The 23652-nt window shown below is 46.9% G+C and overlaps 1 long non-coding RNA gene across 1 annotated transcript; it reads left to right on the top strand.

Annotated features, from left to right (window-relative positions):
* Positions 1-5474: 5474 nt before the first annotated feature.
* On the top strand, positions 5475-22106 carry LOC311510716. The gene is made up of 3 exons (XR_014709125.1): positions 5475-6198; positions 16027-16118; positions 20516-22106. It is a non-coding gene; the product is annotated as an uncharacterized lncRNA (long non-coding RNA).
* The last annotated feature ends 1546 nt before the right edge of the window (positions 22107-23652 follow it).

The following is a 23652-nucleotide window of genomic DNA, read 5'->3' as shown; positions in this document are numbered from 1 at the left end:
GTCCCCACAAACAGGGTGAGGGTGTGGGGAGGATGGATGAGGGCTGGTGAGCTGCCCCCCAAACTGCTTTGTATTCTATTAACATTTGTGTTCTGAAGTGACAGCTTCTGGTGAATTCAGAAACAGAAAAATGATTAATGATTTACGTCAATCTTTGCGGGTAATTTTCCTAACCAAAAACGTCCATCTCTGATGCACTGGGATCTGGGCAGTCAAATTACCTCAGAGGAATGGAATTTGCTCTGGGAAAGAGGAGCAGCAACTTCCGTCTGTAGCACAATAAAACAGCGATTCTTTAGGACACCGTTTCAGTGATACCTCGCACAAGTTGGGTTATACTGAGAGTGAATGGGGACAGATGCTGGAAAAAGAGAAGAGATTTTATGTATGTGACACAGACACCCCCAGGCAGGTAAACCACTCCTGTGTCCAACTGTCTTCTCAATATCTCCCCAAAGGGGTCGTGTGTGGTCTCTGCAGAAAGCCAAGTACTAGCTGGTTGTCATGGTTATTGTGAGCTGTTTGTATGGGTAATAGCTTCAGAGACATGGAAAGTGCTGACAAGTAAGTTGCAAAAGCATTGAAGTGAGACTGGTTAGCTGGGGCAAGGCAGGGTCTCAGGGCTACCTCAATCAACGCTGAGAACAACAGACAACCTCGGAGACAGCACTGCGATTACACACCGACCCCAGGAGAGCTCTTTGAATAGCTCTGCTCAGCGAGAATAGCCTAGAACTGCAGAAGAGCAGAAGAAATGGCCCTCATGGTTATACATTACTGTTATAAATGAAGGTGTGGGGAGTAGCTCCCTTTTATGGGCACCCAGCCAGCCAGTTAGCTATAAAGTCCCTCTTGGTGGCTGTTCTCTGCTTGCTTTATCTGCAAAGGGTTAACAAAGTCCCTCAGGTGAAGGAAACTGAGTGGGCACCTGACCAAAAGAGCCAATGGGAAGGCTAGATCTTTTTAAAATGAAAAAAAAAACCTTCCCCTTTGTCTCTGTTTTGCTCTATGGGAAAGAGGGGAACAGGGAGCAGTTATGCTATGAGAAGCTTTAAACCAGGTATGGTCATAGATCATAAAATCATACCTAGACCTACTTATTTGGAACCCCCAAATGTGTAAGTAGATCAGAAATCTTTAGAAAGACGCGATTAAGTTTATTTCTGTTTATTTCTTATGGTTAATGGACTCCTCCGTGCTAACCCCAGATGCTTTTTATTTTGCTTGTAACCTTTAAGCTGGACCTCAAGAAGGTTATTCTTGATGTTCGATTTTTGTAAGTGGGTTTTTTAAAATCTAGCAAAAGCCTACGTTCTTTCTTTTTGTTTTTAATAAAACTTACCTTTTTAAAGAACAGAATTGTATTTTTGGTGACCTAAGAGGTTTGTGCCCATGTTGTTTAACCAGCTGATTTGCTTTGTTTTTCTTTTTCAGCTCTTCCCCGGAGGGGGAGTGAAAGGACTTGAGGGTACACCACAGGAGGGAATTCCCAAGTGCACCTTTCTGGTTTCAGGGGTTTTTGCACTTGGGTGGTGGCAGTGTCCACCCATCCAAGATCAGAGAGAAACTGTAACCTTAGGAGTTTAATCATCATAGAATATCAGGGTTGGAAGGGACCTTAGGAGATCATCTAGTCCAACCCACTGCTCAAAGCAGGACCAATCCCCAATTTTTGCCCTAGATCCCTAAATGGCCCCCTCAAGGATTGAACTCACAACTGTGGGTTTAGCAGGCCAATGCTCAAACCACTGAGCTATCCCCTCAGGGGAGCCTTCACTGGCCAGTATTAATTTTTAAAATCCTTGTGGGCCCCAACCTTCTGCACTCAAAGTGCCAGAGTGGGGAATCAGCTTTGACAATTACAGATGAGAAACTCTGCCAGCAGGGGTGGCTCATGAAAGGTTGATCCCAGAGGGACAAGTGCTGTAAGGACTGACCATTGGTGAGAGGAATGTAACCAGTTAACACATAGAGGCCATAGAATGGGTCTTATGGTTTTCTTTTACTTGTAACCTGACATTTCCAAACTCTTAGACTTACTGTTATTTGACTCTATCTCAAGCTCTGGTAAACAAATATCAGTTGGGTTTTATCATTGACATGTTGAACTGAGGTGAAACCAGAGAACTGGGGTTTGCTGCTTCCATGGAGACAGCTGTGCGGGATTTCAAACCCAGGTCCATGGGTCTCCAAGCAGTGCCCAGACTGCGACCGCCGCCTAGCAGCGCACCAGAGCCAGCAGGGGAGGGAGCTAACAGAATTGCAGCCCACCAGAGGCTCCACCCATGAAGCTCCTGGGAGCAAACATCCAGCCCCACTGATTTTTCTGGTCAAGCTACTGAAGCCAGAAGGAGTCACAGGAAGTTGTCCGAGCAACTGAGTGAGTTCCTGCTCTGCTGTTTCTGGGGCCTAACGCATGATTCCAGTTTGACTCTGGCATTGTTCCCTGACTCCGGTTTGGCCTTGGCTGCTGCTATTCGATTCTGACTCTAGTTAGACCCCTGGCACTGTTCCCTGGTTCCTCACTCCGGCTCAACCCTTGGTGTGTCTGTCTGACGCCAACTCCAGTCCTGACCCTCCATGTGACTCCTGACTCGGGCTCAGCCTTTGCTGTACCTCCTGACCCCAATCAGTCCTACCCTTAGAGTGATCCTGACTCTAGCGCTAACTCTGACTTTGGTTCCTGGCTGCCGACCCTGGCTCTGACCACTAGACCTGACCACCCATGCCCTGGTCCTACAGCTTGCTCAGGCCTCCACTCCTCCGAGTGGGCCCAGCCTAGCATGGACCCAGTGGAGCTCCTCTAACCCCAAGGAGCATCAGCATCACATGAACAGGTGACTCCTCCAGGCAGATTGTGCAGCTGGCTGCTGAAAAATTGGGCATTGCGGGAGCAAGCGCCTCAGCTCCATGCAGAGAACACTGTGATCCGGGCTCGACCAGCCATGCCACCACACTAGCTGGGACACGCTATCCCTTTGCTGAAGCACTTCAAAGAGAGTTGTCAAAATTTCAGGGCTTCATGAACCAATGGTGCCTCTTGTTCCTGCTTCGACTGCAGATGTATTCTTCCAAGAATAGCAAATAGCCCACTGACTGGGGACATATTGGACTGAGCCTCCCCCTGTGGGAAACCAGCGGTTAAGTTCTGTCTAACTTGGACACCTTCCAGTGGGTGATTGTGATATTCTATACTTGGGGGAGCACCCTGTAACCCCCATATCCCTCAATTACATATCATTTTGATCTTGCATATAAAGCAGACCATGTGAGGTATTGGGAAAGATTATGATTTGCTGAAAGCATTTCTCTATCCATATATGTCTATCATTAATGCATATGAAGTTATGAGAATTGTGTTGTATGGTTGTCACTCAAACATGCTGTAAGTTGAAGAATCAATCAGATATTAGCTCCCCAGAGGCAACAGCAAGGAAAGTTACCAGCACCCAGGTGAGGTGTCAAACAACCCATCAACAGCCATTGTCCAGCAAGGGAGATACAATGCAATGATTCACCTGCATAAGGCTACACCAGGGGAACTGCTCAGCCTTGCCTGGAGACTCAGCAATGCCCCGCAGACATGCCTGGACTTGTGTTCCCCAAGCACATGGGACTGAGGGTATAAAACAGAACACAGGGGCCCCATGCTTGGCCTTTCTCCTGCCCCCACCTATGCTGCAGGCAACAAAGACACTGAGAAGAAGACTTAAGACTCCCCCCTGTTGGAAACCAGCCATCTAGACCTGTCTAACTGGGACACCTTCCAGATGACGATATCAACCATTTTTTATGACCACAACTGTGCCCCCTTTGCTGAGGCTCCCCTGAGGAAACTCGGACAGGGGTCAGGCATAGCTGCCTCCTATGCAGCACCCTTCCAACCACATATGTCGGACCCAGAATGGAACTTCCAATGGGACTTGTGGGACAAGATCAAGGACGAGCTGTCCCGAGTTGAGACCCCCACAGGTCGGGATGACTTCATTGCTCTGCTCATCCAGACCGACCATCAGCCACATGTGCAACCCTGATGTGATGTCACAAAACTGCCCCCTGCTCTTGGATTCCGCTCTGCCAGGCGAGCTGATGCAGACCAACCTGGCTTGCTGGAGACTCACCCCTGAGGAAGGAGCACATCAGCAATGCCTTATCCTGTGGGGAACCGGGTCACACAATCTCTTGTTGCCCCTTGAAGAACCCAGCATGAAGGGATCTGGGAAATGAGCCAGCCCAAGCCCAGTGAAGGACATTCCCAACCATCCCCTCACAGACACAGCTGCAGCAGATAATTTTATCAACATGGAGGCGGCCCAAGAGCTGCAGATTTCCCTGCAGCCCAAACCCAAACCCTCGTAGAGACAATGGAAGGTCCCTCCTGTCCTCTGGGCTAGTGGCCATGGAAACGGTTCCTGAGGAGCTCACTATCCAAGGGCAGCGAGAGACACTACAGTTCATTGCCATCCATTCCCCATATATCCCCCGGATCTTGGGTATCTCTTGCCCGGCCCTCCATGCCCGCTTATCCGCTGGCATGAACTAACAGTCAGCTTTTCCTCAGAGATTTGTCAGCAGCACAGCTTGGCCCCAGGGAATGCAGAGCATGCAGTAGTTCCCAACCAGTTACAAGCCAGAGTACCAGAGCCAACCACTGGCCCTGATTCTCTACTCCCTTCCAAATATAATGTCAAGGTTCCTTCCCCACTCTGAACTTTAGGGTACAGATGTGGGGACCTGCATGAAAACCTCCCTAAACTTACTTTTACCAGCTTAGGTTAAAACTTCCCCAAGGTACAAACTATTTTACCTGTTGCCCTTGGACTTCCGCTGCCACCACCAAACGTCTAACCGGGTTTATTATTGGTAAAGAGCCGTTTGGAAATGTCTTTCCCCAAAAAATCCAACCCAAAACCTTGCACCCCACTTCCTGGGGAAGGTTTGATAAAAATCCTCACCAATTTGCATAGGTGACCACAGACCCAAACCCTTGGAACTTAAGAACAATGAAAAAACATTCAGTTTCTTAAAAGAAGAATTGTAATAGAAGTAAAAAGAATCACCTCTGTAAAATCAGGATGGTAAATACCTTACAGGGTAATTAGATTCAAAACATAGAGAATCCCTCTAGGCAAAACCTTAAGTTACAAAAAGATACAAAGACAGGAATATCCATTCTATTCAGCACAGCTTATTTTCTCAGCCATTTAAACAAACAGAATCTAACGCATATCTAGCTAGATTACTTACTAAGTTCTAAGACTCCATTCCTGTTCTGTCCCCGGCAAAAGCATCACACAGACAGAGAGAGAGGCTTTGTTTTCCCTCCCCCCAGCTTTTGAAAGTATCTTGTCTCCTCATTGGTCATTTTGGTCAGGTGCCAGCGAGGTTATCTTAGCTTCTTAACCCTTTACAGGTGAAAGGGTTTTCCTCTGGCCAGGAGGAATTTTAAAGTTGTTTACCCTTCCTTTTATATTTATGACATATAACAACTATACTGAGGTCTTTGAAAAGGAAATTGCAGATGCCTTGCTTCTGTGACACTCTGTACCTCAAAGTAGCACCCCGGAACCCCCATTTTCACCATAGTTATATGATTATGATATGTTTTGTACAAAGTATGCCTTGTGAAGTATCATTTTAAAAGTATTGATCTGTAGAGCCTTAATATCCTGTTGGATTGCAGGTGCTATAATTGTCTGTGAAGTTATGGATCACTTGTTCATTCCCTCTGGGGCACCTGGCATTGGCCACTGTTGGAAGACAGAATACTGTGCTAGATGGACCTTTGGTCTGACCCAGTATGGCCGTTCTTATGAAGTATTGCTCTGTGTGCTACTGAAATATGCTGTGAGGTTGGGAAATGCCCACAGCTGGCCTTTCAGCAGGGACAAAGGAGCAATTCTTATTGGCCAGACAGGCATTGATGGCCCATCCACTATCCCAGAGACTTCTCAGAGAGGGCACATGCGCAATGAGGATTTCCTGACCTCACGTCACAGCAAGGATCTTTCTAGCAGCTGGAAGAAAGTATAAAGGAGGGACAGTGACATCATCACTTGGCCTCTCTCTTCCCCCATCTCAACACCTGGAAAAGCATCTGGAAGACAAAGACTTTGAACTGGGGAGATTGGTCCTGGTCTGGGAAGGAAATCCAGCCTGTGTCCTGGGAACTGTGAGGTGCCTGTAACATTTGTTAAGGTAAGAGACTGCTTGATTCAAATCTTGCTTAGTCTGTAGAATTTAGACCGCAAATTTATTTTTATTTCTATGTAACTAATGTTGATCTCTATGTCTACTTATAATCACTTACAATCTGCCTTTCTGTAATTAAGAAATCTTTTTTATATTTTACCTAACACAGTGCGGTTTTGGTTGAAGTGTTGGGGGAATCCCAGCTCAGGTTAACAAGGGTTGTTGCAGATCCACTACCCTTTTGTTGGAGTGGTGAGCTAATTAATGAGCTTGCACTGTCAAAGGGAGTCTCGAGCAGTGTAAGAAGGTATGGGGTGCAAGGCCAGGGGCTGGGGTGACTAGCTGGTGCCTCTCTCTGTATGATTCATGAGTGGCTCAGGGAGCATTCATGCAATCCAGCTGGGTGTGGGGCTTCACATGCTGATGGCTGAGTGATCAGAGCGCCTAGAGGGGTTTGCTGCTTGTCACTGGCATTGCATTGTGTGAGACCGCCCAGGCTGGAGAGTTAAGGGAGATAGTGGTCCCACAGTCCCAGGTTGTACCCCGGGGATCCTGTCACACCCCCATACAAGGATTACCATTGTCCAATCAAGTCACAACCTGCAGCAAACATTCCAGTCGGTTGCATTTACGCCATGTCTGAGCCTCAGCTAGCTGCGCTGCATGCCTACCCAAGAGAAGTTGGCTAAGGGCTTTTTTTGCAAGTGTACCTCCCCTGCTGGGGCAACAGGCCTCTTTATCCAAAACAAACAAACAAAAAAAGGCACCCTCCAACTGTGTGTGGATTATCGGACTTTAAATCAAGTCACTGTTAGGAACTGATACCCACTATCCCTACACCCCAAACTATTGGAGCAGGTGGGAGTCGCTTGAATATACAAAGTTAGACTTCGGAGGGATGTGTCTATGTTAGAGCTGGGGACAAGTGGAAAACTGCCTTCCAAACCTGTTACGGTATTTTGAGTACCTCGTCATGCCCTTTGGTTTGATGAATGCACCTGCCACATTTCAACATTTTATGAACGACATGCTCTGGGACATTCTGGACCAACATGTGGTAGTATACCTGGGTGACAGAATTACTTTTTCAGTGAATGCTGAGCTGCACACCCTGCATGTCTGTTCCGTCCTGAGGAGACTACATCAGCATGGCCTTATAGTGAACAGGAGAAGTGTGTCTTTGGCCAGACCTCTGTAGAATTCCTAGGGTTCATTTTATCACCTCATGGTAGTAAGATGGATCCTGGCAAGGTGAATAGCAGTCCTTGAGTGGGCAGCATCATGCAATGTTCTCAAACTACAGGACTTCCTGGGGATCACAAATTTTTATCAGAGGTTTATTCTGAAGTTGGACAAAGATTAATAACTGTAAACAGAACAAAGGCGAGTCCCCTGCTGATTATCTAGATAGACTAACTAAGGTGTTTGAACAACATTCAGGAATTGCTACCTGCCAGCTGACAATGCCAGAGAGGCAGTAGGGGCTGCCTTTGTTCAAGGACTTTTACCAAAGGTTCAGCAGCAGTTAAGGATTATCTGCATTGGCTGGCAAATTAAACCTCTTTCTGAATTGGTGACAGTTGTCAACCATTGTGCAGCTTGCATAGAGCAGAAGAAAGTACTGAAACAAAACTTTTGGCCTTGCAGTTGCAAACTTATCAATATAGAGGCTGAGGGGTGCGGAAGGACAAGGTCGGGGGAGAGGGAGAGGTCCCTCATATCCTGCCCCAACAGGGAACACTGCATGCCACTTTTGTGGCCAGGAGGGACACTGGAGAAATGAATGCCCAAACCGACCACCTGAAAATCCTCCACCCCTTTTTCCAAACCCCGAAACACCTGCACTTTCCCCACAAAACAACTCATATTAGGACAGCCTGAGGGAATGTAACTGCATCATGAACCCTTTAATTCCTATCAATCAAGAAGGCTCATATGTAAATTGTGGAAGAAAACACAATCTTCTTTCTCAGGTTGGTTGCAACACATCAGAGACAGTTTGTTTGTTTCTAGCACTTGCAAGGGGAGAGTACACCCAGACAGGAGTTCCCCCATCCCAGGCAGGTCTCTGTTAGATAAACAATTAGGGCAAGCATTTATACCTTTGCTACAGACAATAATGATCAACAACCATGTCTTGTTTATACATACACCTTCCTGCTATCTTACTTTTCTCAGTAGGTCCTGCTACAGTCTGTGTTCCATTCTTATCTAACACAAGGTCTATTAAAAAAAAGTCTTGCATTATCAGAACTAGTGTTAGCCTGAATCTTGCTCTATTCCTAGAACTTAAGATATCTGCGTTCAAATTCCCTTAATCCTTTCCTCTACTTCCACAACCCCCCTCGCTGCCCTGCTCCACCAAAGCGTCTCTGGGTCCCCTGAGGCCCAACAGACCTTCAAGTAGTTAAAACTCACATTCATCACCACTCCCATACTGGTTCATTCAGACACTACGCAGGCCTTCATCATGGAAGAAGACTCTTCCAATGTGGTGATCGGAGCGGTGCATTCTCAGAGACACGGTCCCCAACAGTTGTTACATCCCTGTGCCTTTTACTTCAAGAAACATACACATGGAGAGCAGAAGTATGAGAGTTGGATAAGGAACTCCTGGCGATTAAAACTGCCTTTGAGGTGTGGCACCCCCATCTAGAAGGGGTCTGGTATTCCATCCAGATGTATACAGACCATTAAAACGTTGAATATTTATGTAGAGCCAAGGCCCTTAACCAGTGACAGCATCGGTGGGCCCTGTTCTTTTCATGCTTCAATTTCATAATCTCCTATCACCTGGAAACCAGAAATAGGGGGAACATTATGCTGATCTAGAGGATTTGAACCCTGAAATCTTCTCATAATGTCCTGGGCTCAGCTCCTCACCAAGACCAGCCCATGCAAATACAATCAGCCTCAGCCCAAGGGGGTCCCTCCTGACAAACAGGAGTCCATAGGTAGGGAACTCCACAAGGTCCAAGACAGGATAACCTACAGGAATGGGCATATATATGTTCCCCCCAGACCTCTGAGAACTGCAACTCTTGTAAATATGTCACAACTCCCCCCTTGTGGGACATTTTGGCAGGTTCAAAATGCAGTGCCTAGTCTCTTGTCTCATCTGGTGGTATTGCATGTGAGCCACAGCGAGGTCTATGTCAACTTTTGCAATGTATGTGCCAACTCCAAGGGAATGCACAATAAAGCCCTCAGACTCCAGCAACCCCTCGAGAGTCCATCTAGCTCCTGATCAGTTACTGCCCTAGATTTTATAGTAGAATTACCCGAATCTGACGGGTTCACGACCACTTTGAAGGTCTCACAAAGATGGCACACTTCATCCCTTGCACTGGCCTACCCTCCTCCCAGGAGACCGCCTGGCTCAGGGTGGACCAAGTTGTCTGCTTCCATGGCCTCCCAGAGCACATCATCTATGACTGCAGAGCATACTTCATCTCCCACTTCTGCGGTAAAGCCCTGTGAACGCTGGGCATTTGCTCTTGTCTCTCATCCACATAGCCGCAGGCAAGCAGTCATATGGAGAGAACCACCCAGATTCTGGAGCGTATCTTCACTGCTATATAAACTACCAACAGAATGACTGGTCCTCCCTGCTATCTCATGCATAGTGCCCCTACCAAATTCACAACCATGAAAACTATGACTTGGACCGCGAAATCTGGTCTTTTGTGTGCTTTTACCCTACACTATACAGATTTCACAGGGAAATTCTCAAATTGTGGTTTCTGATCCAAAAGGGAGTTGCAGGGGGGTCACAAGGTTATTTTAGGGGGGTTGCAGTATTGCCACCCTTACTTCTGCACCCTGCCAGCCCAGAAGTAAGGGTGGCAATACCATACCATGCCACCCTTTACTTCTGCCCTGCTGCCTTCAGAGCTGGGCGGCCAGAGAGTGGCGGCCGCTGACTGAGGCCCAGCTCTGCAATACCATGCCATCCCTGCTTCTGCACCGGTGCTGGTGGTGGCTCTGCTCCAGAACTGGACTCCGAGCCGGCAGCTGCCGCTCTCCGGCTGCCCAGCTGTGAAGGCAGCGCCGCCGCCAGCAGCAGCGCAGACGTAAGGGTAGCAGTACCGCAAGCCCCCCCTACAATAACCTTGTGAGCACCCCCAACTCCTTTTGGTGTCAGAACCCCTACAGTTACAACACAGTGAAATTTCAGATTTAAATAGGTGAAATCATGAAATGTACGATGTTTAAAATCCTACGACATTGAAATTGACCAAAATGGACCTGAATTGGGTAAGGCCCTACTCTTGCGGAGTTTGCATTTAATAAAGTGGAACACACCTCGACAGAGCAAAGCCCCTTTTCAAACTATGGATTCTCTCCTCAATTCTACCCAGAGCTACCTGCAACTTCCTCCTACCCAGCAGCCCGGGACTGAGCACAACTCAGTCAAACCCAAGATGATGTAAAGATACACCTGGAGGACACTAAAAGGAGCTACAAACAGTATGTGAACCGCCATCAACAGGAGGGGCCCACACGTTCAGTAGAACAGATTGGTATGTCTTTTGATAAAACACCTACACTTCAAGATCATAGAATATCAGGGTTGGAAGGGACCTCAGGAGGTCATCTAGTCCAACCCCCTGCTCAAAGCAGGACCAATCCCCAACTAAATCATCCCAGCCAGGGCTTTGTCAAGCCTGACCTTAAAAACTTCAAAGGAAGGAGATTCCACCACCTCCCTAGGTAACGCATTCCAGTGCTTCACCACCCTCCTAGTGAAAAAGTTTTTCCTAATATCCAACCTAAACCTCCCCCACTGCAACTTGAGACCATTACTCCTCGTTCTGTCATCAGCTACCACTGAGAACAATCTAGATCCATCCTCTTTGGAACCCCCTTTCAGGTAGTTGAAAGCAGCTATCAAATCCCCCCTCATTCTTCTCTTCTGCAGACTAAACAAGCCCAGTTCCCTCAGCCTCTCCTCATAAGTCATGTGTTCCAGATCCCTAATCATTTTTGTTGCCCTCTGCTGGACTCTTTCCAATTTTTCCACATCCTTCTTGTAGTGTGGGGCCCAAAACTGGACACAGTACTCCAGATGAGGCCTCACCAATGTCGAATAGAGGGGAACGACCACGTCCCTCGATCTGCTGGCAATGCCTCTACTTATACATCCCAAAATGCCATTGGCCTTTTTGGCAACAAGGGCACACTGTTGACTCATATCCAGCCTCTCGTCCACTGTCACCCCTGGTCCTTTTCTGCAGAACTGCTGCCTAGCCATTCGGTCCCTAGTCTGTAGCGGTGCATGGGATTCTTCTGCCCTAGGTGCAGAACTCTGCACTTGTCCTTATTGAACCTCATCAGATTTCTTTTGGCCCAATCCTCCAATTTGTCTAGGACCCTCTGTATCCTATCCCTACCCTCCAGCATATCTACCTCTCCTCCCAGTTTAGTGTCATCTGCAAATTTGCTGAGGGTGCAATCCACACCATCCTCCAGATCATTTATGAAGATATTGAACAAAACCAGCCCCAGGACCGACCCTTGGGGCACTCCACTTGATACCAGCTGCCAACTAGACATGGAGCCATTGATCACTACCCGTTGAGCCCGACAATCTAGCCAACTTTCTATCCACCTTGATAGTCCATTCATCCAGCCCATACGTCTTTAACTTGCTGGCAAGACTATTGTGGGAGACCGTGTCAAAAGCTTTGCTAAAGTCAAGGAACAACACGTCCCCTGCTTTCCCCTCATCCACAGAGGCAATTATCTCGTCATAGAAGGCAATTAGATTAGTCAGGCATGACTTGCCCTTGGTGAATCCATGCTGACTGTTCCTGATCACTTTCCTCTCCTCTAAGTGCTTCAGAATTGATTTCCTTGAGGACCTGCTCCATGATTTTTCCAGGGACTGAGGTGAGGCTGACTGGCCTGTAGTTCCCCGGATCCTCCTCCTTCCCTGTTTTAAAGATGGGTACTACATTAGCCTTTTTCCAGTCGTCTGGGACTTCCCCTGATCCCCATGAGATTTAAAAAATAATGGCCAATGGCTCTGCAGTCACATCCGCCGACTCCTTTAGCACTCTCGGATGCAGCTTGTGCTCGTCCAGCTTTTCTAAATAGTCCCGAACCACTTCTTTCTCCACAGAGGGCTGGTCACCTCCTCTCTATCTCGTATATTGGAGTACCAGTTCCTTTGCCCCTAAGTTTGCTGGAAAATCAACCCAGTTACTCATGAACTCCACCTAGTCTAATCCTTCTAGATACACCCTGTTTTTATATATCACTCCTGAAGCCCTACATGTAGGATCCAACCCTTCACCAAGTACCACCTCACCCAGTATGTGCTCAAGATCATGTATATAATCATGATGAGTATATTGTCCGTGAGATCCTCAACTACAAAATGAGATGGGGTAGACTCTGCTATCTCATAGATTGGGAAGGTTACAATCCTACAGAGCACTCCTAGGAGATGGTGGAGAATGTCCACACCCCTGACCTGGTGAAAACCTTCCAAAGAGCCATTCCAGAAAACCAAGCCCAGTGAAAGATGCAGGGCGCCAATGTGAGAGATTGTGGGTCTCAAACCCAGGCTCCTGGGTCGCCAAGTAGTGCCTAGGCCACGATCGCTACCCAACCGCTTTCTGGAACTAGCAGGGGAGAGGGCAAACAGACCACTGGTCCACCAGAGGTTCCAACCATAAGCTCCGTTTGGAACAGATGTCCAGCCCCACCAATTGGCCCAGACACACTACTTAATTTAGATAATTTCCAGTGCCTCCTCCTGATTTAACTCCTGATCTGCTGTTGTACTGGACCCTGACTCTAGTTAGACCTTTGGTACTGACTTCAGTTTGGTCCCTGACACTGTTCCTGGTTCCTCACCCCAGCTTGACCCATGGACTCAGCTTGACCCTTGACCCCAGACTCCAGTCCTGACCCTCAACGTGACTCCTGACACAGATTCTTGCTCAACTTTTGCCATGACTCCTGACCCTAACTCTGGCCCCAAGCCTTTGGGTGATTCCAACTCCAGCTTTCATTCCTGGCTTCTGACCCCGGCTCTGACCACTAGGCCTGGTTGTCTACAGCCCCAGCAGATTGGAGTACATTGTGGGTGTCCAGAAGATAGGGGACTGGGCCATAAAGTGTAACAAAGTGGAGTGTGTAAATTGCAAGCCTGCAGTGTGTAAGAGTGGGGCTCACAGAACCTGGAGTGGAGCACCTGCATGGCCAGCAGCCAGTGGCTGGGGAGAGTTTCCCCCGTCGGCACAGACGGGGCCCCCTCCTGCTTTAAGCAGGTGGTCATGATTCACCTTGGGTAACGTAACCCCGAAAAGTGTCAGAGCGTAGATGGTAGACATGTCCAGTCATTAGAGAGCGTTGGGGTGCAACGTGTAACCAAATATCACAAACGGTGGGGCTATTTATTACCAACTGATCTTTGGTGATCCTCTTGGGGCTTCCTGCTGGAAATGGTCACACAAATTAATTCCTCATCTGCTGGTACCTGCCTGGCTACTGACAGCCTCCTACTGGAGAAAGAAAAATAGTCCAACTCTAGAGGAATGGCTCATAAAAACATGGGAGATTGTTATGGAACAAACAGCACATGTACTCAGCAAAACAGAACAACTACATGGTTCCCGTTTCTTCAACACTTTGACAAAGCACATTAACCTGCTAATCAAACCCCAGCACACCTGTCCCATTATTTTGACTAGTAACATTTGATAGGGCAACTAATTAACTCAGTGTAATAAAATCACCAGAAACGACAGGTCCTGGGTAGCATAAAGAGGCCGCCTTCCTCCCTCTGTTAAATAAAGATCTGGTGATTACATTACAGGAGAATGTTTCTGTAAACAAAAGCTGGTTATTCTTTGGGCTCTGATAGTTACAGGACGGGGTTTGGAAACCTGTTAAAACTTCCTAAATAAATACGTCAGTGGCATGCCAGCTCTGCTATAGTTGAGGTTAAGACCAGCTTTCTGAATAAAGAACAGGAGGACTTGTGCTAACTTAGAGACTAACAAATTTATTTGAGCATAAGCTTTCGTGAGCTACAGCTCACTTCATCGGATGCATTCAGTGGAAAATACAGTGGGGAGATTTATATACACAGAGAACATGAAACAATGGGTGTTACCACACACACTGTAAGGAGAGTGATCACTTAAGATGAGCTAATACCAGCAGAAGAGTGGGGGGTGGGAGAAGAACACTTCAATCTCTCTGGTCACTCGATTACAGACCTAAAGGTCGCAATATTACAACAAAAAGACTTCAAAAACAGATTCCAAAGAGAGACTGCTGAATTGGAATTAATTTGCAAACTGGATACAATTAACTTAGCCTTGAATAGAGCCTGGGAGTGGATGGGTCATTACACAAAGTAAACCTATTTCCTCATGTTTATTCCACCCCCACCCCCCTTCCTCAGACGTTCTTGTCAACTGCTGGAAATGGCCCACCTTGATTATCACTACAAAAGGTTTTCTCTCCCCCCCCCCAGCTTGAATGTGTTGTCCACCATGGGCGGGCGGGGTTTGGGCACTGAGCGGAAATGTGGGGCCATTTCTCCAAGCGGTTCCCAAGATGCAGCAAACAACAAGAACTTCCTTTCTGGCGATGTTGGAAGGGAGGGGAAAGGCCGAGGCTATGGGCCTAAGCCAGCCCATCTCTGACCCCAGCACACACACCGCTCGCTGCCTGTGCCCCCCCACCCTGGTGTGGGGGGAGGCAGGTTTGGAGCCCTCTACCCTGGGGGGCCTTTACTCAGTCGCTCAGAGATCTCCCAGAAAAGCCCTCCACTGCACCCCTCCCCCTCCATAGTCATCTGTCCCCCAGAGCCTGAGCCCCACTGAGTGCCGCAGTGCCCCCTTTTCCCCCCGCCTGCAGCAAGTGAGCCCGGCCAGCCCCCCGGCACCTGCCGGGTGTAGTGTATTAAACAGCTCTCCATAGGCCTGTGTTACTGATATGTGGGGGATTGTAAGAAATTGCTATTGTATAAAACTACCACCTGGTGTAGCAAATGCCTACAGGTAGCAACGTCTTGCACGGTGGCGTGTGGAAACTGCGGGGTGTAGAAATGTGCACTACACCGGGCCGACTCGGGCAGGGGGCGCCGGCTGCAGCGTGGGCCCGGTCCTGGCCGGGAGCGGGCTGGGCAGGGAGGAGCATGGGAGCCTGGGGAGGGGGCGGCTGGGCCGGGACTCGAGTCGCTGCTGGCGGGGGAAGGTTCCCAGAGTCCGGGAGGGAGGGAGGCAGCCTGGCTGTGCTGGAGTCTGGCTCTGCGGCGTGGGGCTTCCGGCCGCGCCATGGATCTCTAGGGCAGGGGCGGCGGAGGAGCGGGGTCCGGGTCCAGGATCGCGAGCGGAGCAGCGGGATGGGCTCGGGGGCTGGGTCCCGGGTGCTGCTGGGAGCCGGAGCAGGTAAGGGGGGCGGGGACCAGGGGCAGGTCCTGCGGGTAGTGGGGTGGTACAGAACAGAGGGACTGGTGCGGAGAATGGAGGCCGAGGGGAGGGAGGTTGCAGGGGGACGGTGGGGATGCAGGGGGAGGGACAGGGGTGCAGTGGGACAGTGGGGGACACAGGCTATGGGAGAGGGCTCAGTGGGGGGGCAGGCTGAGGTCAGGGGGTGGCACAGGGACAGGGGTGCAGTGGGACAGTGGGGGACACAGGCTATGGGAGAGGGCTCAGTGGGGGGGCAGGCTGAGGTCAGGGGGTGGCACAGGCTGAGCGAAGGGGGGTGCAGTGGGACAATCATAGAACTGGAAGGGACCACGGGAGGTCATCTAGTCCAGTCCCCTGCACTCATGGCAGGACTAAGCATTATCTGGACCATCTCTTACAGGTGTTTGTCCGAACTGTTCTTAAAAATATCCAATGATGAAGATTCCACAACCTCCCTAGGCAATTTATTCCAGTGCTTAACCACCCTGACAGGTAGGAAGTTTTTCCTAATGTCCAACCTAAACCTCCCTTGCTGCAATTTAAGCCCACTGCTTCTTGTCCTATCCTCAGAGGTTAAGAAGAACAATTCTTCCTCCTTGTAACAACCTGTTATGTACTTGAAAACTATCATGTCCCCTCTTAGTCTTCTTCCTATTTTGTATGTGTACAACTGATTGTTCCTTCCTAAATGAAGTACTTTGCATTTGTCCTTATTGAATTTCATCCTGTTTACTTCAGCCCGTGTCTCCAGTTTGTCCAGACCATTTTGAATTTTAATCCTATCCTCCAGAGCGCTTGTAACCCCTCCCAGCTTGGTATCGTCCGCAAACGTTATAAAAAGAACAGGAGGACTTGTGGCACCTTAGAGACTAACAAATTTATTAGAGCAGAAGCTTTCGTGGGCTACAGCCCACTTCATCGGATGCATAGAATGGAACATATAGTAAGAAGATATATATATATATATACTGTGGTGTTTAGATGTTGCTGGTAATTATTAGAATTGGGAGCATTAGCTGTTGGGAGTTTGAAAGGACAGGAAACTGGAAGGAGGGGGGAGGAGTTGAAGAGGCTGAGGGAGAGCTACTGAGGGTGCAGCAGCAGCTTGGAAAAGAGGTTTCCACTTTAAAAAATAAAGTCCTGTTGAAGTTTGTTATACCTTGCCTGGCTACTACAACATTTTGGCAACGAGGGTGGGATCTTCTGCCTTTGAACCCAGCTGCACCCTTTCTACAAAGCCCAGGTGAGCCTCCAATTGCTTTTACTGCTTGGATCCATATGTTTGAGACTTATCTGCTTGCAATCAGTGCTACAGAGATTTCTGAAGTAAGAAAGCGTGTTCTGCTAATCCACTGCCTTGGAGCAGAAGGGCAGCGTATATTTTACACTTTTCCCCTTGCAGATGATAAATATGAGATTGCACTCACTGCATTAAAGAACTTTTTTGTGCCAAAAGTGAATGTAGTAGCTAATCGCTACAGATTTCACCGGCGTGAGCAGAAAACAGGGGAGACTATAATGCAGTATATTGCTTCCCTGAGGAGTCTGATTGTGACTTTGGGAATACGGCAGATGAGATGACTAGAGACCAGCTCATTGAGAAAACAACCATGCTTCGTGTAAGAGAACATTTACTTCTAGAACCACAATTTACACTAGAAAAAGCAATAACCATTGCTACCCAGATTGAGTCAGCTACAGCTGAAGCCAAAATAATGAGCATGGATACAGGAGGCACAGTCCAGGCTGTGACTCCTTTGCAGAAAAGTTCACTATCGCTGCAGACAAACAATTACAAGAGGAAAACTAATGAAAAACCACCAAATCGGCAAATTCAAAATCCAGTAAAAGCATGCTTTCACTGTGGATCCCCACAACACCTTGCAAGCTACACAGGATGTCCGGCAAAAGTAGTTCAGAGCTGTCATTGCAAAAAGATTGGGCATTTTGCTAAAGTATGTCACAGCAACCAGTTCAATCAACAGGTGCATGCAGTTACAATACCAGATGTTACTGTGCTGAGCGTGGACAAAATCACTACTGCACATATTCCAGAACAAATAAAGTGCACTGTAAATACCCTCAGGCAAATCACACTCTGTTCAGCTAATGTTGGACACTGGCTCAGAAGTATTTATACTACCTGATTCCATCTATTTGCATTACTTTAAAGATGTGCCTCTTACTGAACCCAAGCTTCACTTGGTGTGCTATTTGAAAAGCCATATTTCAATACGTGGCTGCCTGCCAGCAATAGTTACTTTAGGTGATTGCTGTGTAACTGCAGAGTTCTACATTGTCCACAAAGGCACTCCTATCCTTGGCAGAGATTTATTGGCTGCTTTAAGTCTCAGGGTAGTTAATGGACGAATCGATCTTCCTCAGCAAAGCACTCTTGTGGTACACACACCAGTTTCAGCTGGGACCCAACACCAGGTTGAGGAGAAACTCGGCTGTGCTTATGGGTTTCCGCATAAAGTTAAAATGCGGAATAATGTGATGCCTGTACGACAGAAATTACAGCGCTTACCATTTTCAATCAGGGAAGCTGTTTCAGAGGAACTTAGCAAACTTGTTCAAAAGGACATTATTGAAGAGATTAACCCCTCGGAATGGGTTTCATCTATAGTAGTGATGCAGAAGAAAGGTGGAGGCATTTGCCTTTGTGTGGACGTAAGGGAGCTAAATAAAGCTATTGTGATTGACAGCCATCCTCTTCCTCACATAGAAGAAGTATTTGCAGAACTCCGTGGAGCAAAGATGTTTTCTACTCTTGATTTGCAGACCACATACCACCGGGTTATGTTGCATGAAGATAGCAGAGACCTCACAGCATTTATTACACATGAGGGACTATTTCATTTTAAACGTGTTCCATACGGTCTCGCATCTGCCCCAAGTGCCTTCCAAAAAATGATTTAATTGATTCTGAAGAATCAACATGGAGTTCAGTGCTATCTGGATGATATTATCATGTTTGGAAATACTGGAGGAGTATGACAATAACCTGCAGTCTGTACTAAACTGCATCAGCAAAGCAGGCCTCAAGCTCAATAGGTCCAAATGCAAATTTAGACAAACTGAACTCTCCTTTCTGGGGCATACAATTTCACAGGCTGGACTAAAACCTGATCCAGATCATATCCTGGCAATTTCAAATGCTCCTCCTCCAACAGATTTGCAAACCTTACGTTCCTTCTTGGGTCTTACCTCCTGGTATGCAAAATTCATTCCCAATTATGCTTCGGTCATCGAACCGTTACGAGAATTACTACGGGGAAGTTCAACCTTAGTGTGGACAACGGATGCACAAGCTAGTTTCAAAACGGTGAAAGACTTGATTGTACATAGTCCAGTACTTGCACTATTCACTCCTGCTTTGCCCACAATTGTAACTACTGATGCTTCTGATTATGGACTTGGGGCTGTCCTCACACAACTTCATGAGGACAACACAGAGAGGACTGTTGCATTTGCTTCAAGGACACTAAGTAATGCTGAGAGGAAATATTCTACAGTCGAAAAAGAAGTACGTGCTTGTGTCTGGGCTACTGAAAAATGGAGAACTTACCTGTGGGGCCACACGTTCAAGTTGCGCACGGACCACAGCCCTTTGACGACGTTGCTCACCACGAAAGGACAGGGAAGAGCAGGATATTGTATTGCTAGATGGTCTGCAAGACTACTCTCTTTCAATTATGAGCTGGAATATAAGCCTGGAAACCAAAATGTGGTAGCTGATGGCCTTTCTCGCCTGCCTTTGCCTTCACCAGATGGTCCACAGGAGGATGAGGATGTAGTAGTTGCACTTATTACAAGCACTCTTACTGCAGTCACAAGAAAACAATTTCAAGCTGCTTGTTCAGCGTGTCCAATTCAACAAAAACTATGGGAATTTCTGACAAAGAGATGGTCCAGTAACCCTAAAAACCTTGACCCATTTTTGCTGTCTTATTTTAGAGTTCGGGATGAACTTTCTTTGCTCGATGGCTGTGTGCTACGAGGTACACACCCGCTACTTGTGCCAGAAGAATTACAGTCAAAACTCATACACCTGGCACACGATACTTGAAGGGCTAAAATTCATATGCTGTTTATGTTACAACCTGATATATAGACTGTGTCAGCTCTTTTCACAGGCCCAAAATTCAGAGTTTGGTCAAGAAGACAGAGGCCTAGCAAATAGTGAATAATATTAGCTAAGAAGCAGAACAAACAAAGGACAACCTTGCTTTTTGCTAAGATAAGCTTGGTCAGCAAGAAGCCAGGTGGAAATTATAATTGGGGGCTATATCTCAAAGTTGCAAACAGACCAAAGGCATGAAAGGGGCCCTGTTTCTTCTGTAGAAGAGGTGCCTTCCTACACACCAACCTTGAGTTTATGGAAGAGGTTCAAACATATCAGTATGAGATATGATATCCTCCCTCTCACAGATGTGCACCTCTCCTCCAGGCCATAGCCACTACCTGCCTTAGAAAGACAAATGAATAATTAAAAGACAATCTTTATTGCTATATACTTTTCATTTGTCCTTTTGCTTTAACTCCTAGGTGAGTACCTGCTGGACAATCAGGGGAGCTACTTCATTCCTGTGGATCCCAAATTAGAATTCAACATAGAAGTGAGCTGTAGCTCACGAAAGCTCATGCTCAAATTAATTGGTTAGTCTCTAAGGTGCCACAAGTACTCCTTTTCTTTTTGCGAATACAGACTAACACGGCTGTTACTCTGAAACCTGTCATATTTTATACTAACACACTTAAAATATTGTTTAATGAAAAACACCTGTGTACTAATTAAGTGTCATGTGTTAACCTGAAACCATTGGCGGAGATATTATGTAACCTTTTGACCATTGGCTACTGTGCTTATCTTGTCTTGCTGCTAGACCTATCCAGGGGTTTGGAACTGCCTACCCCATCATTTCCCTCCGCCCATGGAAAATCCACATAATCCATTGTAATCAATTGATTGGCAGTGTCTCTGAGCCTAATAAGCGAGGTGACACTCCGTCAGCGCTGTACGTAATAAACCCATGTGCTTGATTCTACACGGTGTCCATATTTGTTCCTTCAATACTCATCAAGGAATTGTCAGAACCAAACGACGACTACGGAATCTATATTGGTGACCAGGGATGGACTCTCAAACTGAAGCACTCAGAAAATCCTGTGTCACTTGCCAAATGCATGATAAGACAGCAGTGACATGTACCCCTCCATTACAGCCTGTTCCTCTTCCTGAATCTGCATGGGAAAAAGTGGCAATTGACATTGTAGGACCCTTTGATACTGCTCCAAATGACTGCCGTTATGCCATCACCTTAATTACTGTAACAGAAGAGATTTGCGATGTAAACGCTACTTCAGGCCATTTACTGAAATAGTCTATTAAGTTCCTCTCTTCAGTTTTTAGCAGGGAAGGTAACCCCAAAGAACTGGTTTCAGATAATGTTAGTCAATTTACTTCCCTGGAGTTTGAAACTTTTCTAGCAGAGAGGAACATTTTACACAGAAGGTCATCCCTATATTACCCTCAAGCCAATGGGGAAATCGAATGGTTTAACAGAAGTTTGAAAGAGAGTTTGCAAACAGCTAAACTGGAAGGGCGATTGTGGATAACCTTCACTACTGATTTCTTGCAAACATACCAGGCTACACGACACGCCACAACGCAAAGATCACCCACAGAGTTACTGCATGGGAAACAGATGAATACTAAACTGAACATTGCTGGATTGTTAAAAGCACGACCTGAGGCCCCAGCCGAGGATGATGTGAGAAAAACAGTTGAACAGAACCAAGCAAAGTATAAGGCTTTCACAGACAAGTGGCGGGGTGCTAAGGAACCAAAGTTAGAGTGTGGTTCCTTCATTAGAATACAAAAACCTGGAATTTTATGCAAAGGGGACCATAAGTTCACAGCTCCTCTTAAAATCATAGAGAAGAAGGGACCTTACACCTATCGACTTTCTGAAGGGCAGGTATGGAATGCTTCTTATCTTGCACCTGCCTATGCACCAAGAGGAGATTACGCCAATGCCAAGCCTGCACTGGATGACTTCACCGTAGTATCAACACAACAAGACATTGCACTGGAACCGGGGCTTGAGAGACGGCCTGTCAGACCCAGACGACCACCTGTCTGGACTAGGGACTATGTTATGTAGTGTCTATCGTGTTTTTAGTGTAATATTTCTGTCAATAGTATAGTGCCTTGTTTCCTATTTGTTCCTGTGGTTAGAATAACCATGTTTATTGTAATTGGGAGAGTTTCTTAAGAGAGGAGGGAATGTGGTGTTTAGATGTTGCTTGTAATTATTAGAATTGGGAGCACTGGCTGTTGAGAGTCTGAAAGGACAGGAAACTGGAAGGAGGCGGGAGGAGTTGAAGAGGCTGAGGGAGAGCTACTGAGGGTGCAGCAGCAGCTTGGAAAAGAGGTTTCCACTTTAAAAAATAAAGTCCTGTTGATGTTCGTTAGTACCTTGCCTAGCTACTACATATACGTATAGAGAAGGTGGAAGTTGCCCTACAAACTGTAAGAGGCTAATTAATTAAGATGAGCTGTTATCAGCAGGAGAAAAAAACTTCTGTAGTGATAATCAAGACGGCCCATTTAGACAGTTGACAAGAAGGTGTGAGGATACTTAACATGGGGAAATAGAGTCAATATGTGTAATGACCCAGCCACTCCCAGGCTCTAGTCAAACCCAAGTTAATGGTATCTAGTTTGCATATTAATTCAAGCTCAGCAGTTTCTTGTTGGAGTCTGTTTTTGAAGCTTTTCTGTTGCAAAATTGCCACCCTTAAGTCTTTTACTGAGTGGCCAGAGAGGTTGAAGTGTTCTCCTACCGGTTTTTGAATGTTATGATTCCTGATGTCAGATTTGTGTCCATTTATTCTTTTGCATAGAGACTGTCCGGTTTGGCCAATGTATATGGCAGAGGGGCATTGCTGGCACATGATGGAATATATCACATTGGTAGATGTGCAGGTGAACGAGCCCCTGATGGCGTGGTTAATGTGATTAGGTCCTATGATAGTGTCACTTGAATTAATATGTGGACAGAGTTGGCATCGGGCTTTGTTGCAAGGATAGATTCCTGGGTTAGTGTTTTTGTTGTGTGGTGTGTGGTTGCTGGGGAGTACTTGCTTCAGATTGGGGGACTGTCTGTAAGCGAGGACTGGTCTGTCTCCCAAGATCTGAGAGAGTGAGGGATCATTTTTCAGGATAGGTTGTAGATCTTTGATGATGCACTGGAGAGGTTTTAGCTGAGGGCTGAAGGTGACAGCTAGTGGACTTCTTTTATTTTCTTCTTCGGGCCTGTCCTGTAGTAGGTGACTTCTGGGTACTCTTCTGGCTCTATCAATCTGTTTTTTCACTTCAGCAAGTGGGTATTATAGTTTTAAGAATGCTTGATAGAGATCTTGTAGGTGTTTGTCTCTGTCTGAGGGATTGGAGCAAATGCAGTTGCGTCTTAGAGCTTGGCTGTAGACAATGGATCATGTGGTGTGTCGTGGATGGAAGCTGGAGGCATGTAGGTAAGTATAGCGGTCAGTAGGTTTTCAGTATAGGGTGGTGTTTATGTGACTATCGCTTATTAGCACAGTAGTGTCCAGGAAATGGACTGCTTGTGTGGATTGGTCTAGCCTGAGGTTGATGGTGGGATGGAAATTGTTGAAATCATGGTGGAATTCCTCAAGGGCTTCTTTTCCATGGGTCCAGATGATGAAGATGTCGTCAATGTAGCGTAAGTAGAGTAGGGGCATTGGGGACGAGAGCTGAGGAAGCGTTGTTCTAAGTCAGCCATAAAAATGTTGGCATACTGTGGGGCCATGCGGGTACCCATAGCAGTGCCGCTGATCTGAAGGTATACATTGTCCCCAAATGTGAAGTAGTTATGGGTAAGGACAAAGTCACAAAGTTCAGCCACCAGATTTGCCGTGACATTATCGGGGATACTGTTCCTGACGGCTTGTAGTCCATCTTTGTGTGGAATGTTGGTGTAGAGGGCTTCTACATCCA

Source organism: Lepidochelys olivacea, assembly GCF_965140295.1.
Source record: "Lepidochelys olivacea isolate rLepOli2 genome assembly, chromosome: 20".
Lineage (NCBI taxonomy): Eukaryota > Metazoa > Chordata > Testudines > Cheloniidae > Lepidochelys > Lepidochelys olivacea.
This window is presented reverse-complemented; position numbering and strand designations above follow the sequence as displayed.